The following is a 13,923-nucleotide window of genomic DNA, read 5'->3' as shown; positions in this document are numbered from 1 at the left end:
ATGTACTGTAGAAAATACACCATAGTACAGTATAAGGTAACATATGTATAATGTATAATTCAAGTGCACAGTCTGGAACCTGATCCTTAGAGCAGGAGGTGGGGCCTCTTTGGGGGCGTGTCTAGCATATGAGAAGCACACACTCACAGGAGCATGGCAAGCCTCCCAGCCAGTGCAGTAGAAAACCTGGTTGTGCCCAGGTACTCTTCAGGGGGCAAGGCCTAATCAAAGGAGGCATGGGCCTGGGCTCCCACTGGGCCCCTCCATCAGACCTGCATACCTCCCAACTGTCCCGCTTTTCGCAGGACAGTCCCGTTTTTTGGAAACTGTCCCGCTGTCCCACCCGCGGTCCGCAGTGTCCCGCGGTGGACGGGGGGGCCAGTTGGGAGTCTCTGTCTCTCGCTGCGCTGCTTAGCAGAGCAGCGGTGAATAGACGCTGTGCGCATGCGCACAGCGTCTATTCACTGGAGACAGAGGGAGAGGGGGCATGCTCACGGAGCGCTGGGCATGCCCCCTCAGTGACGAAAATGGGGGCGTGGCTCACGATAACGGGTCCTCCCACGAAGCCACGCCCCCTTTTCGGGAACGCGCGCGGCTTCGCCGCGCGTGTGTCCCTCTTACTGCAAGGGCAAAGTTGGGAGGTATGGACCTGGCCCAGGTAATTTGTACCCTCTCCCCACCTCTCTCTGTACCACTGGCTACAAACACTGCGTCAGACCATATAGGGCTGATTCTGATGGGAATGCCATAAGCATATACCTATACTTCCTTTATATACTGCATCATGCTTACAGGGAAGGGAAGCCTGTTCCAGATGGATCCTAGCACGGAGATTGTGCAGGTCCCTGTACTATTGATGGCGGTTGCAGCTGTGGACAGAAAACAGCGGGCAGAGTGGTATGTATGAGGCCACATGGAAGTGGTATGTGTGAGGCCCTACAGAAAGTCACATTAGCATAAGATAACAAATCACGCAAACACAGCCACTTTGCGTTTGAAAGATAATGTATATATTTTCTATTATACAGAACAACCCAAATTCACCAATATTCATACTCATGCATATTTTTTGTCAAAGTAGATTAATAGAGACGCAACAGCTGGTGGCACTGATGCAACAGTTGGTGGTAGTGGCGCAGCAGCTGGTAGTCACGCAGCGGTCACTGGGTGTGATATACCAGCTGGTGGTAGTGATGCAACAGTTGGTATTGACGCAGCAGTTGGTGGTAGTGACGCAGCAGTTGGTGGTAGTGACGCAGCAGTTGGTGGTAGAGACACAGCAGTTGGTGGCAGTGACACAGCACAAGGTGGTGGTAATGACGCAGCAGTTGGTGGTAGAGACGCAGCAGTTGGTGGCAGTGACACAGCACAAGGTGGTGGTAGTGCCGCAGCAGTTGGTGGTAGTGACGCAGTAGCTGTGGCAGTGAAGCAGCAGCTGGTGGTAATGACGCGACAGTTGGTGGCAGTGACACAGCAGTTGTTGGTGTTACTGACGCAGCCGTTGGTAGTAGTGATGCAGCAGCTAGTGGTAGTGACACAGCAGCTGGTGGTAGTGATGCAATGACTAGTGGCAGTGATGCAGAAACTGATGGCAGTGATGCAGCAGTTGGTGGTAGTGATGCAGTAGTTAGTGTTAGTGATGCAGCAATTGGTGGCAGTGATGCAGTTGGTGATAGTGATGCAGCAGATAGTGGTAGTAATGCAGCAGTTGGTGGGATTTATACAGTGCTTTAGAAGCCCTGGAAAATCATATCATAGTTATTGATAGGCACACTGGTGTACATTATTATAAACCCTTCTGCACAATAAATCTATGGGCCTAATTCAGACCTGATCGCTCCTCTGCGTTTTTGCAGAGGTCTGCGATCAGATAGCCGCCGCCCATTGAGAGTGAAAACCCGCCCCGTACAAGTGTGCGAATGCATGTGTACGCCATGCAAAAACTTTGCCAGACAACGGACAGCTGCAAATCTGTTCGTAACTCACTCACCATCTAATGATTTTTACAGTCTGTGCAGCCTGTGCGCAGCCCAGGACTTACTCCTACAGTGCAATAGAATCAGGCTGATCGGGGCCGGAGCTGATGTCACACACCATCCTGCGTTTTTCCAGACACTCCCAGAAAACATCCAGTCACCACTCCCAAACGTCCGCTTCCTGTCAATCAAGTTGCGTATGTCTAGCGATCAAAATTTTAGCACCATTCTTTTGCAGTTTGGCCTTCTGCCTGCGCATTGCGCAGTCGTTGGATAATCGCCCATCATGCGAAATCGCAGAACAGTTATCAGGTCTGAATTACGCCCAATGTTTCTTACCTCCAAGCTATCCCAATTTTGATGTCACATTCCCAATTTGAGGACAGTATTATGCCAATCTGACTCCAGTGGCAAGTGCCTGTGGCAATGAAAGGGTGACTGAGTGTGACCTGACCGGACATTAGTGATGAGCGGGTTCGGATCCTCGGGATCCGAACCCGCCCGAACTTCACCTTTTTTTTCACGGGTCCGAGCGACTCGGATCCTCCCGCCTTGCTCGGTTAACCCGAGCGCGCCCGAAAGTCATCATCCCGCTGTCGGATTCTCGCGAGATTCGGATTCTATATAAGGAGCCGCGCGTCGCCGCCATTTTCACACGTGCATTGAGATTGATAGGGAGAGGACGTGGCTGGCGTCCTCTCCGTTATAGTAGAAAAGACTGAGTGACTTAGTTATAATTGTGGGGAGGATTGGGGACGGTGAGCAGCTGTTAGGGAGCACAGTGCAGGGTTTTGATTATACCACCAGTGAGTTTAATCCGTTGTTTCTCTGCCTGAAAAAAAACGCTCCACCATATCTGTGCTCACTCAGTGTGCTGCACTGCTGTATATATCTGTGCTGAGTGCACTGCTCACACCTCCTAATTGTGGGGACTGGGGAGCAGTTATAGAAGGAGTACAGTGCACAGTTTTGCTGACAGTGACCACCAGTCCAGTATACGTTTGTCTGCCTGAAAAACACTCCTGTGGTCGCTTTTTTTTTCTTCATACTAGTTTAGCAGTCTGTTGACAGTGTCCACCAGGTCCGTTATTATTATTATACAGTATATTTTATATATATATATATATATATATATATATATAGCAGTACGGTAGGCCACGGCTGTACCTACCTCTGTGTCGTCAGTGCACTTGTCGTCCATAAGTAATATAATACTATACTATAGTATCCATCCATCTACATTGTATACCTGTGGTGGTTTTTTTTCCTTCATACTAGTTTAGCAGTCTGCTGACAGTGTCCACCAGGTCCGTTATTATTATTATACAGTATATTATATATATATATATATATATATATATGTAGCAGTACGGTAGGCCACGGCTGTACCTACCTCTGTGTCGTCAGTGCACTCGTCGTCCATAAGTAATATAATACTATACTATAGTATCCATCCATCTACATTGTATACCTGTGGTGGCTTTTTTTTTCTTCATACTAGTTTAGCAGTCTGCTGACAGTGTCCACCAGGTCCGTTATTATTATTATACAGTATATTATATATATATATATATATAGCAGTACGGTAGGCCACCGCTGTACCTACCTCTGTGTCGTCAGTGCACTCGTCGTCCATAAGTAATATAATACTATAGTATCCATCCATCTACATTGTATACCTGTGGTGGCTTTTAGTTGTGCGCATTAAAATATGGAGAACAAAAATGTGGAGGTTAAAAAAATAGGGAAAGATCAAGATCCACTTCCACCTCGTGCTGAAGCTGCTGCCACTAGTCATGGCCGAGACGATGAAATGCCATCAACGTCGTCTGCCAAGGCCGATGCCCAATGTCATAGTACAGAGCATGTAAAATCCAAAACACAAAAGATCAGTAAAATGACCCAAAAATCAAAATTAAAAGCGTCTGAGGAGAAGCGTAAACTTGCCAATATGCCATTTACGACACGGAGTGGCAAGGAACGGCTGAGGCCCTGGCCTATGTTCATGGCTAGTGGTTCAGCTTCACATGAGGATGGAAGCACTCATCCTCTCGCTAGAAAAAAGAAAAGACTTAAGCTGGCAAAAGTACAGCAAAGAACTGTGCGTTCTTCTAAATCACAAATCCCCAAGGAGAGTCCAATTGTGTCGGTTGCGATGCCTGAGCTTCCCAACACTGGACGGGAAGAGCTTGCGCCTTCCACCATTTGCACGCCCCCTGCAAGTGCTGGAAGGAGCACCCGCAGTCCAGTTCATGATAGTCAAATTGAAGATGTCACTGTTGAAGTACACCAGGATGAGGATATGGGTGTTGCTGGCGCTGGGGAGGAAATTGACAAGGAGGATTCTGATGGTGAGGTGGTTTGTTTAAGTCAGGCACCCGGGGAGACACCTGTTGTCCGTGGGAGGAATATGGCCATTGACATGCCTGGTCAAAATACAAAAAAAATCAGCTCTTCAGTGTGGAATTATTAACAGAAATGTGGACAACTGGTGTCAAGCCGTGTGTTGCCTTTGTCAAGCTGTAATAAGTAGGGGTAAGGACGTTAACCACCTCGGAACATCCTCCCTTATACGTCACCTGCAGCGCATTCATAATAAGTCAGTGACAAGTTCAAAAACTTTGGGCGACAGCGGAAGCAGTCCACTGACCAGTAAATCCCTTCCTCTTGTAACCAAGCTCCCGCAAACCACACCACCAACTCCCTCAGTGTCAATTTCCTCCTTACCCAGGAAAGCCAATAGTCCTGCAGGCCATGTCACTGGCAAGTCTGACGAGTCCTCTCCTGCCTGGGATTCCTCCGATGCATCCTTGAGTGTAACGCCTACTGCTGCTGGCACTGCTGTTGTTGCTGCTGGGAGTCGATCGTCATCCCAGAGGGGAAGTCGGAAGACCACTTGTACTACTTCCAGTAAGCAATTGACTGTCCAACAGTCCTTTGCGAGGAAGATGAAATATCACAGCAGTCATCCTGTTGCAAAGCGGATAACTCAGGCCTTGACAACTATGTTGGTGTTTGACGTGCGTCCAGTATCCGCCGTTAGTTCACGGGGAACTAGAGAATTGCTTGAGGTAGTGTGCCCCCGTTACCAAATACCATCTAGGTTCCACTTCTCTAGGCAGGCGATACCGAGAATGTACACGGACGTCAGAAAAAGAGTCACCAGTGTCCTAAAAAATGCAGTTGTACCCAATGTCCACTTAACCACGGACATGTGGACAAGTGGAGCAGGGCAGACTCAGGACTATATGACTGTGACAGCCCACTGGGTAGATGTATTGCCTCCCGCTGCAAGAACAGCAGCGGCGGCACCAGTAGCAGCATCTCGCAAACGCCAACTCGTTCCTAGGCAGGCTACGCTTTGTATCACCGCTTTCCAGAATACGCACACAGCTGAAAACCTCTTACGGCAACTGAGGAAGATCATCGCAGAATGGCTTACCCCAATTGGACTCTCCTGGGGATTTGTGGCATCGGACAACGCCAGCAATATTGTGCGTGCATTACATCTGGGCAAATTCCAGCACGTCCCATGTTTTGCACACACCTTGAATTTGGTGGTGCAGAATTATTTAAAAAACGACAGGGGCGTGCAAGAGATGCTGTCGGTGGCCAGAAGAATTGTGGGCCACTTTCGGCGTACAGGCACCGCGTACAGAAGACTGGAGCACCACCAAAAACACCTGAACCTGCCCTGCCATCATCTGAAGCAAGAGGTGGTAACGAGGTGGAATTCAACCCTCTATATGCTTCAGAGGATGGAGGAGCAGCAAAAGGCCATTCAAGCCTATACATCTGCCCACGATATAGGCAAAGGAGGTGGAATGCACCTGTCTCAAGCGCAGTGGAGAATGATTTCAACGTTGTGCAAGGTTCTGCAACCTTTTGAACTTGCCACACGTGAAGTCAGTTCAGACACTGCCAGCCTGAGTCAGGTCATTCCCCTCATCAGGCTTTTGCAGAAGAAGCTGGAGGCATTGAAGGAGGAGCTAAAACAGAGCGATTCCGCTAGGCATGTGGGACTTGTGGATGGAGCCCTTCATTCGCTTAACCAGAATTCACGGGTGGTCAATCTTTTGAAATCAGAGCACTACATTTTGGCCACCGTGCTCGATCCTAGATTTAAAACCTACGTTGGATCTCTCTTTCCGGCAGACACAAGTCTGCAGAGGTTCAAAGACCTGCTGGTGACAAAATTGTCAAGTCAAGCGGAACGCGACCCGTCAACATCTCCTCCTTCACATTCTCCCGCAACTGGGGGTGCGAGGAAAAGGCTATGAATTCCGAGCCCACCCGCTGGCGGTGATGCAGGGCAGTCTGGAGCGACTGCTGATGCTGACATCTGGTCCGGACTGAAGGACCTGCCAACGATTACTGACATGTCGTCTACTGTCACTGCATATGATTCTCTCACCATTGAAAGAATGGTGGAGGATTATATGAGTGACCGCATCCAAGTAGGCACGTCAGACAGTCCGTACGTATACTGGCAGGAAAAAGAGGCAATTTGGAGGCCCTTGCAGAAACTGGCTTTATTCTACCTAAGTTGCCCTCCCTCCAGTGTGTACTCCGAAAGAGTGTTTAGTGCCGCCGCTCACCTTGTCAGCAATCGGCGTACGAGGTTACTTCCAGAAAATGTGGAGAAGATGATGTTCATTAAAATGAATTATAATCAATTCCTCCATGGAGACATTCACCAGCAGCAATTGCCTCCAGAAAGTACACGGGGACCTGAGATGGTGGATTCCAGTGGGGGCGAATTAATAATCTGTGAGGAGGGGGATGTACACAGTGAAAGGGGTGATGAATCGGACGATGATGATGAGGTGGACATCTTGCCTCTGTAGAGCCAGTTTGTGCAAGGAGAGATTGATTGCTTCTTTTTTGGTGGGGGCCCGAACCAACCAGTCATTTCAGTCACAGTCGTGTGGCAGACCCTGTCGCTGAAATGATGGGTTCGTTAAAGTGTGCATGTCCTGTTTATACAACATAAGGGTGGGTGGGAGGGTCCAAGGACAATTCCATCTTGCACCTCTTTTTTCTTTCATTTTTCTTTGCGTCATGTGCTGTTTGGGGAGTATTATTTTGAAGGGCCATTCTGCCTGACACTGCAGTGCCACTCCTAGATGGGCCAGGTGTTTGTGTCGGCCACTAGGGTCGCTTAGCTTAGTCACACAGCTACCTCATTGCGCCTTTTTTTCTTTGCGTCATGTGCTGTTGGGGAGTATTTTTTTGAAGGGCCATCCTGCGTGACACTGCAGTGCCACTCCTAGATGGGCCAGGTGTTTGTGTCGGCCACTAGGGTCGCTTAGCTTAGTCACACAGCTACCTCATTGCGCCTCTTTTTTTCTTTGCGTCATGTGCTGTTTGGGGAGTATTTTTTTTAAGGGCCATCCTGTCTGACACTGCAGCGCCACTCCTAGATGGGCCAGGTGTTTGTGTCGGCCACTTGGGTCGCTGAGCTTAGTCACACAGCTACCTCATTGCACCTCTTTTTTTCTTTGCGTCATGTGCTGTTTGGGGAGTATTTTTTTGAAGGGCCATCCTGCGTGACACTGCAGTGCCACTCCTAGATGGGCCAGGTGTTTGTGTCGGCCACTAGGGTCGCTTAGCTTAGTCACACAGCTACCTCATTGCGCCTCTTTTTTTCTTTGCGTCATGTGCTGTTTGGGGAGTATTTTTTTGAAGGGCCATCCTGCGTGACACTGCAGTGCCACTCCTAGATGGGCCAGGTGTTTGTGTCGGCCACTAGGGTCGCTTAGCTTAGTCACACAGCTACCTCATTGCGCCTCTTTTTTTCTTTGCGTCATGTGCTGTTTGGGGAGTATTTTTTTGAAGGGCCATCCTGCCTGACACTGCAGTGCCACTCCTAGATGGGCCAGGTGTTTGTGTCGGCCACTTGTGTCGCTTAGCTTAGCCATCCAGCGACCTCGGTGCAAATTTTAGGACTAAAAATAATATTGTGAGGTGTGAGGTGTTCAGAATAGACTGGAAATGAGTGGAAATTATGGTTATTGAGGTTAATAATACTATGGGATCAAAATGACCCCCAAATTCTATGATTTAAGCTGTTTTTTAGGGTTTTTTGAAAAAAACACCCGAATCCAAAACACACCCGAATCCGACAAAAAAAATTCGGTGAGGTTTTGCCAAAACGCGTTCGAACCCAAAACACGGCCGCGGAACCGAACCCAAAACCAAAACACAAAACCCGAAAAATTTCCGGTGCACATAACTACCGGACATTAGTAGGTATCGGCCCTCCGTGAAACAGTAATGCCCCTTGTGCGATGTGACCACACCCCTAGTCCTGATCCTTACTCTCACAATGGTGGGGAGTATGATGTTTGTACTTTGTAAGTTCCAAAGTACCAGCACACCCTGATATTATGGTGTCTTGGATGTTTGTGTGTCAGTGTTACGGTATTACATTGTACGCTCACACAGGACAGAGGGAGAGAGCTTGGAGAGAGATAAATCAGAGAGCCAGCCAATCAGTTCCTAACTGCCATGTCACAGGCTGTGTTTGAAAAATGACAGGAGCTAATTGGTTGGTACTTTATCTCTCTCTACTTTATCTCTCTCCAAGACTTAGTAAATAGACCCCAAAGTACCAACTAATTAGATTGTCACTTTACAGGCTGTGTTTGAAAAATGTCAGGAGCTGATTGGTTGGTACTTTATCTCTCTCTACTTTATCTCTTTCCAAGCTTGATAAATCTCTCGTAGAGTCAACTATGAATGAATGTAATTCTGTGATTGCAAAATTATAATGCAGTAGAATAAAAAAAGGCTAATAATAATAATGACAGTATAACAACCTATAAGCTGATGATAGACTTTAGGACCAATTGACCTTTTTACCAGTACAGAGCAGTGCTTCACCCCGCGGACACCTAAAATATTATTATAACTCCTTCTTAATGTGTATGATTTTTATATAACGTTACACAATACTGAGGGTGAGCTGTGCTTTTCTCTGTCATTTCATATAATGCTTCTATAATGCTTCTTGCTATTTGTTCTGGAAATGTAAAATAGTTTAGGTTCCGTCGTCTGTTCAATGGAGGGCTTTATATTTTAATTGTGCGCCAGTAAATGTGCCCCTTGTGAGAGACGAGACTCTGTGATCCTGCCAGGCACTGAGTCATAATGAAATTTGCCGCTGGGTCCGTTCGGTTTAATTCAAAATGGAATTAGTAATTCTTGAGCTTCCATTAATGAGATTCGGCATTACGAGGCGGTGTTGGAGCACAAGCTAGATATAGCGGTATAAACACAATCCAAATAAAGATAAAGAAACCTCTGCACAACATAAAAATAAAAGTATTAGAGAACCAGCAGACACTTTTGAAGTGGGGGCTCATTCAGAGCCGCCCAGAAAGGTAAAAGACACCCACCGATCGTAAAATTGCGCATGCATTCGCATAATTGCAATGAATACGCAGAAATCGAGTACCATTGACAACTGCGGTTGACCCAGGGCTACTCAGCATAATGAGAATGCAGTCGCACCGGCACCATGTTTTTAGTCGCTATCCATTGCAGCTGATGTCAAATATACGCCCTGAAAACGCCCATGATTCGCCTGGGTTTTTCCAACCACTCCCCACAAACGCCATGTTAGCACCAACGAACGGTCACTTCATGTCAAACAAATTGCGAACGCATTTCACTTAATTGCGATTGCAATTTAGCCTTCAAGTACGCACAATGCATTCACATGTGCAGTCCGCTGATAATCGCCCGATTTGCGATTTTGCGTGTCTCTCTTCTCTTCTTCTTCTCCATCCTCTCTCTCTCTCTCTCTCTCTCTCTCCTGTGGATATGCATACCTCCCAACGTGACCCTATCCGGGAGGGACAGAATGTGTTTTTATTTGGTTTTTTTGTTGTTGTTGTAGAACTACAGGTACCAGCGAGCCCGTTATTTCCCCGCCTGCTGGTACTTGAGGTTCTCCAAGTACCAGCAAGCGGGGGAGGCTTGCTGGGCCTTGTAGTTCCACAACAAAAAACAATATTCTTTTTTTACACACATGGCTATCAGCCCAGCACCCACCGCCCAGGGGTGCTGGGGACAGCCTCGGGCTTCACCCCTGGCCCTGGGTGCCTGAAGGGGGGGGACCCCTTGATTTAAGGGGTCCCCACTCCTTCAGGGTACCCCGGCCAGAGGTGACTAGTTGGGGGGTAATGCCACGGCCGCAGGGACCTACATAAAAGTGTCCCCCGGCTGTGGCATTATCTCTCTGGCTAGTGGAGCCCGGTGCTGGTTTTAAAAATAGGGGGGACCCCTACATCTTTTGTCCCCCGTATTTTTGGAACCAGGACCGGACTAAGAGCCCGATGCTGGTTGTCTAAATACGGGGAACCCCTTAAACAACCAGGACTGGCTCAAAGAGGCTGAGGCTGGTTATACTTAGGAGGGGGGACCTCACGCATTTTCTTTTAACCCATTCAGACCCTTCTCCATTAAGTTAATGGAATCCCTGGATAACAAAATTGCATTCTTGTCCTCCTCCCACTCCCTTCCCAGTCCCAAACACTATTTTTTTTTTCTTTAAACATGTACAATATTCACAAGTATGATGAGCAGGCAGGTAGCGGGCATTGGCGGCATCGGACTGAGATAGAAATTAGTGGCGGGGGGCTGGGTCAGTTGATTGTGGGCGAGTTTGTAAGCCATTGGCGGTGGCAGCGGGTATCGGCTCAGAGGCAGTAGCGGGCATTGGCTAGGGGTCATCGGCAGGATTCGGCGGACATTATGGCTGTAGTGCCTCACTAGCCACTGACCTCACCGCTCGCCACTGCTATGTACTAAGCTTGGAGAGAAATAAAGTAGATGGAGATTAAGCACTAACCAATCAGCTCCTATCTGCCATGTTACAGGCTGTGTTTGAAAAATGACAGGAGCTGGTTGGTTGATACTTTATCTCCATCCACTTTATCTCTCTCTAAGGTTTAGTACATAGATCATATAGACCCCTAAGTATCCCTAGCATTTATGGGGAGACATTCAATTTGCCGGCTGTCAGGATACCGACGCTGGAATTCTGACACCCGTCGGAAATCCCCACTCAGGTGGTGGTCCATGCCACAACCCGAGGGGGACTATAATTCTGAGGCGACCGAAGGTCACCACTGGGCCCGAAGCATGGCGAGCCCACGTGGGCAGAGGTGTAGCTAGGTGCCATGGTACCCGGAGCAAGGGTATGTATTGGCGCCCCCCTCCCCTGTACCAGTGGCGTTCGGTGAGGTCAGTGGCTGGTGAGGCACTGCAGTCAAAATGTCATTTGAGTACCGACGATGACTCCTACCACCACCAACTTAATCCCCGTTACTGTCGCTGCCCCCACCAACACTTCAACAGAAATAATCTATAATCTATGTGATCATAGTAGTGGTAGGTACTGGTTGGGGGTGGTAGTAGTAAGGACAAACACCATATCAGCGGGATGTAGTTGGCATCCCAACGTACGGATGTCGGTCATCAGGAGACCAGTGCCGGAATCCTGAACTTAAGTGTGCTGAGGAGGGTCAGGCTGTTAGGGGAAAGGGGGAGAGGGGGAGGGTTAGGCTGTGGGAGGGGGAGGGTAGGGTCAGGCTGCGGGAGGGGAGGGTTAGGGTCAGGCTGCGGGAGGGGGAGGTTAGGGTCAGGCTGCGGGAGGGGAGGGTTAGGGACAGGCTGCGGGTGGGGAGGTTAGGGTCAGGCTGCGGGAGGGGAGGGGGAGGTTAGGGTCAGGCTGCGGGAGGGGAGGTTAGGGTCTGGCTGCAGAATGGGAGGGTTAGGCTGCGGGGAGGGAGGGTTAGGATGCGGGAGGTGGTTGGGTTAGGGTTAAGACTTCGGGGGAATTGGGGTTAGGCTGGGGGGGGGGGTAGGATTAGAGTTACACTACATTACCTTCTGGCTGCTGCTATCTGGAGTCCACCTTCAGCCTGAAGTTCTGGTACTTTAGTTCATCCTCTCTCACATGCAGCCTAGGCTCCAGCAGAGTCCCTCCAGGCCATGGCAGTTACAACTACTGATGAGCGGGTTCGGATCCTCGGGATCCGAACCCCCCCCCCCCCCCCCCCCCCCCGAACTTCGGCCATTTTACACGGGTCCGAGGCAGACTCGGATCCTCCCGCCTTGCTCGGTTAACCCGAGCGCGCCCGAACGTCATCATCCCGCGGTCGGATTCTCAAGAGATTCGTATTCTATATAAGGAGCCGCGCGTTGCCGCCATTTTTCACTCGTGCATTGGAGATGATCGTGAGAGGACGTGGCTGGCGTCCTCTCAGTTTCTATGTTCAGTGGGCTGCAAATTGTGCTGCAAATTTCTGCTCAGTGTGCTGCAAATATCTGTGCTCAGTGTGCTGCAAGTGCAAATATCTACGTTCTCTGCCTGAAAAACGCTCCATATCGGACTGTGCTCAGTGTGCTGCAAATATCTGTGCTCAGTGTGCTAATTGCTTTATTGTGGGGACTGGGGACCAGCAGTATTATATAGTAGGAGGACAGTGCAGAGTTTTGCTGACCAGTGACCACCAGTATTATACGTTCTCTGCCTGAAAAACGCTCCATATCTGTGCTGCATTGTAGTATATAGTAGGAGGACAGTGCAGAATTTTGCTGACCACCAGTATAACTATATATATAGCAGTACGGTATAGTAGTCCACTGCTCTACCTACCTCTGTGTTGTCAAGTATACTATCCATCCATACCTGTGGTGCATTTCAGTTTTGCACAGTTTGCTGACCACCAGTATATACTATATAGCAGTACGGTACAGAAAGCCACTGCTCTACCTACCTCTGTGTCGTCAAGTATACTATCCATCCATACCTGTGGTGCATTTCAGTTTTGCACAGTTTGCTGACCACCAGTATATACTATATAGCAGTATGGTACAGTAGGCCACTGCTCTACCTACCTCTGTGTCGTCAAGTATACTATCCATCCATACCTGTGGTGCATTTCAGTTTTGCACAGTTTGCTGACCACCAGTATATACTATATAGCAGTACGGTACAGAAGGTCACTACTCTACCTACCTCTGTGTCGTCAAGTATACTATCCATCCATACCTGTGGTGAATTTCAGTTTTGCACAGTTTGCTGACCACCAGTATAACTATATATATAGCAGTACGGTACAGTAGTCCACTGCTCTACCTACCTCTGTGTCGTCAAGTATACTATCCATCCATACCTGTGGTGCATTTCAGTTTTGCACAGTTTGCTGACCACCAGTATATACTATATAGCAGTATGGTACAGAAGGCCACTGCTCTACCTACCTCTGTGTCGTCAAGTATACTATCCATCCATACCTGTGGTGCATTTCAGTTTTGCACAGTTTGCTGACCACCAGTATATAAAATATAGCAGTACGGTACAGAAGGCCACTGCTCTACCTACCTCTGTGTCGTCAAGTATACTATCCATCCATACCTGTGGTGCATTTCAGTTTTGCACAGTTTGCTGACCACCAGTATATAATATATAGCAGTACGGTACAGTAGGCCACTGCTCTACCTACCTCTGTGTCGTCAAGTATACTATCCATCCATACCTGTGGTGCATTTCAGTTTTGCACAGTTTGCTGACAACCAGTATATACTATATAGCAGTATGGTACAGAAGGCCACTGCTCTACCTACCTCTGTGTCGTCAAGTATACTATCCATCCATACCTGTGGTGCATTTCAGTTTTGCACAGTTTGCTGACCACCCGTATATACTATATAGCAGTACAGTACAGTAGGCCACTGCTCTACCTACCTCTGTGTCATCAAGTATACTATCCACCCATACCTGTGGTGCATTTCAGTTTTGCACAGTTTGCTGACCACCAGTATATGTGACAAAGAAATGTGCATCAATAATAGCGCTAATCAGAAACCATGTGTCGTATTTAATACACCACTGTGTGGAGGGTAAACTGAATGAACTGATTCACCATAAATG

Source organism: Pseudophryne corroboree, chromosome 5, assembly GCF_028390025.1.
Source record: "Pseudophryne corroboree isolate aPseCor3 chromosome 5, aPseCor3.hap2, whole genome shotgun sequence".
NCBI lineage: Eukaryota > Metazoa > Chordata > Amphibia > Anura > Myobatrachidae > Pseudophryne > Pseudophryne corroboree.
This window is presented reverse-complemented; position numbering follows the sequence as displayed.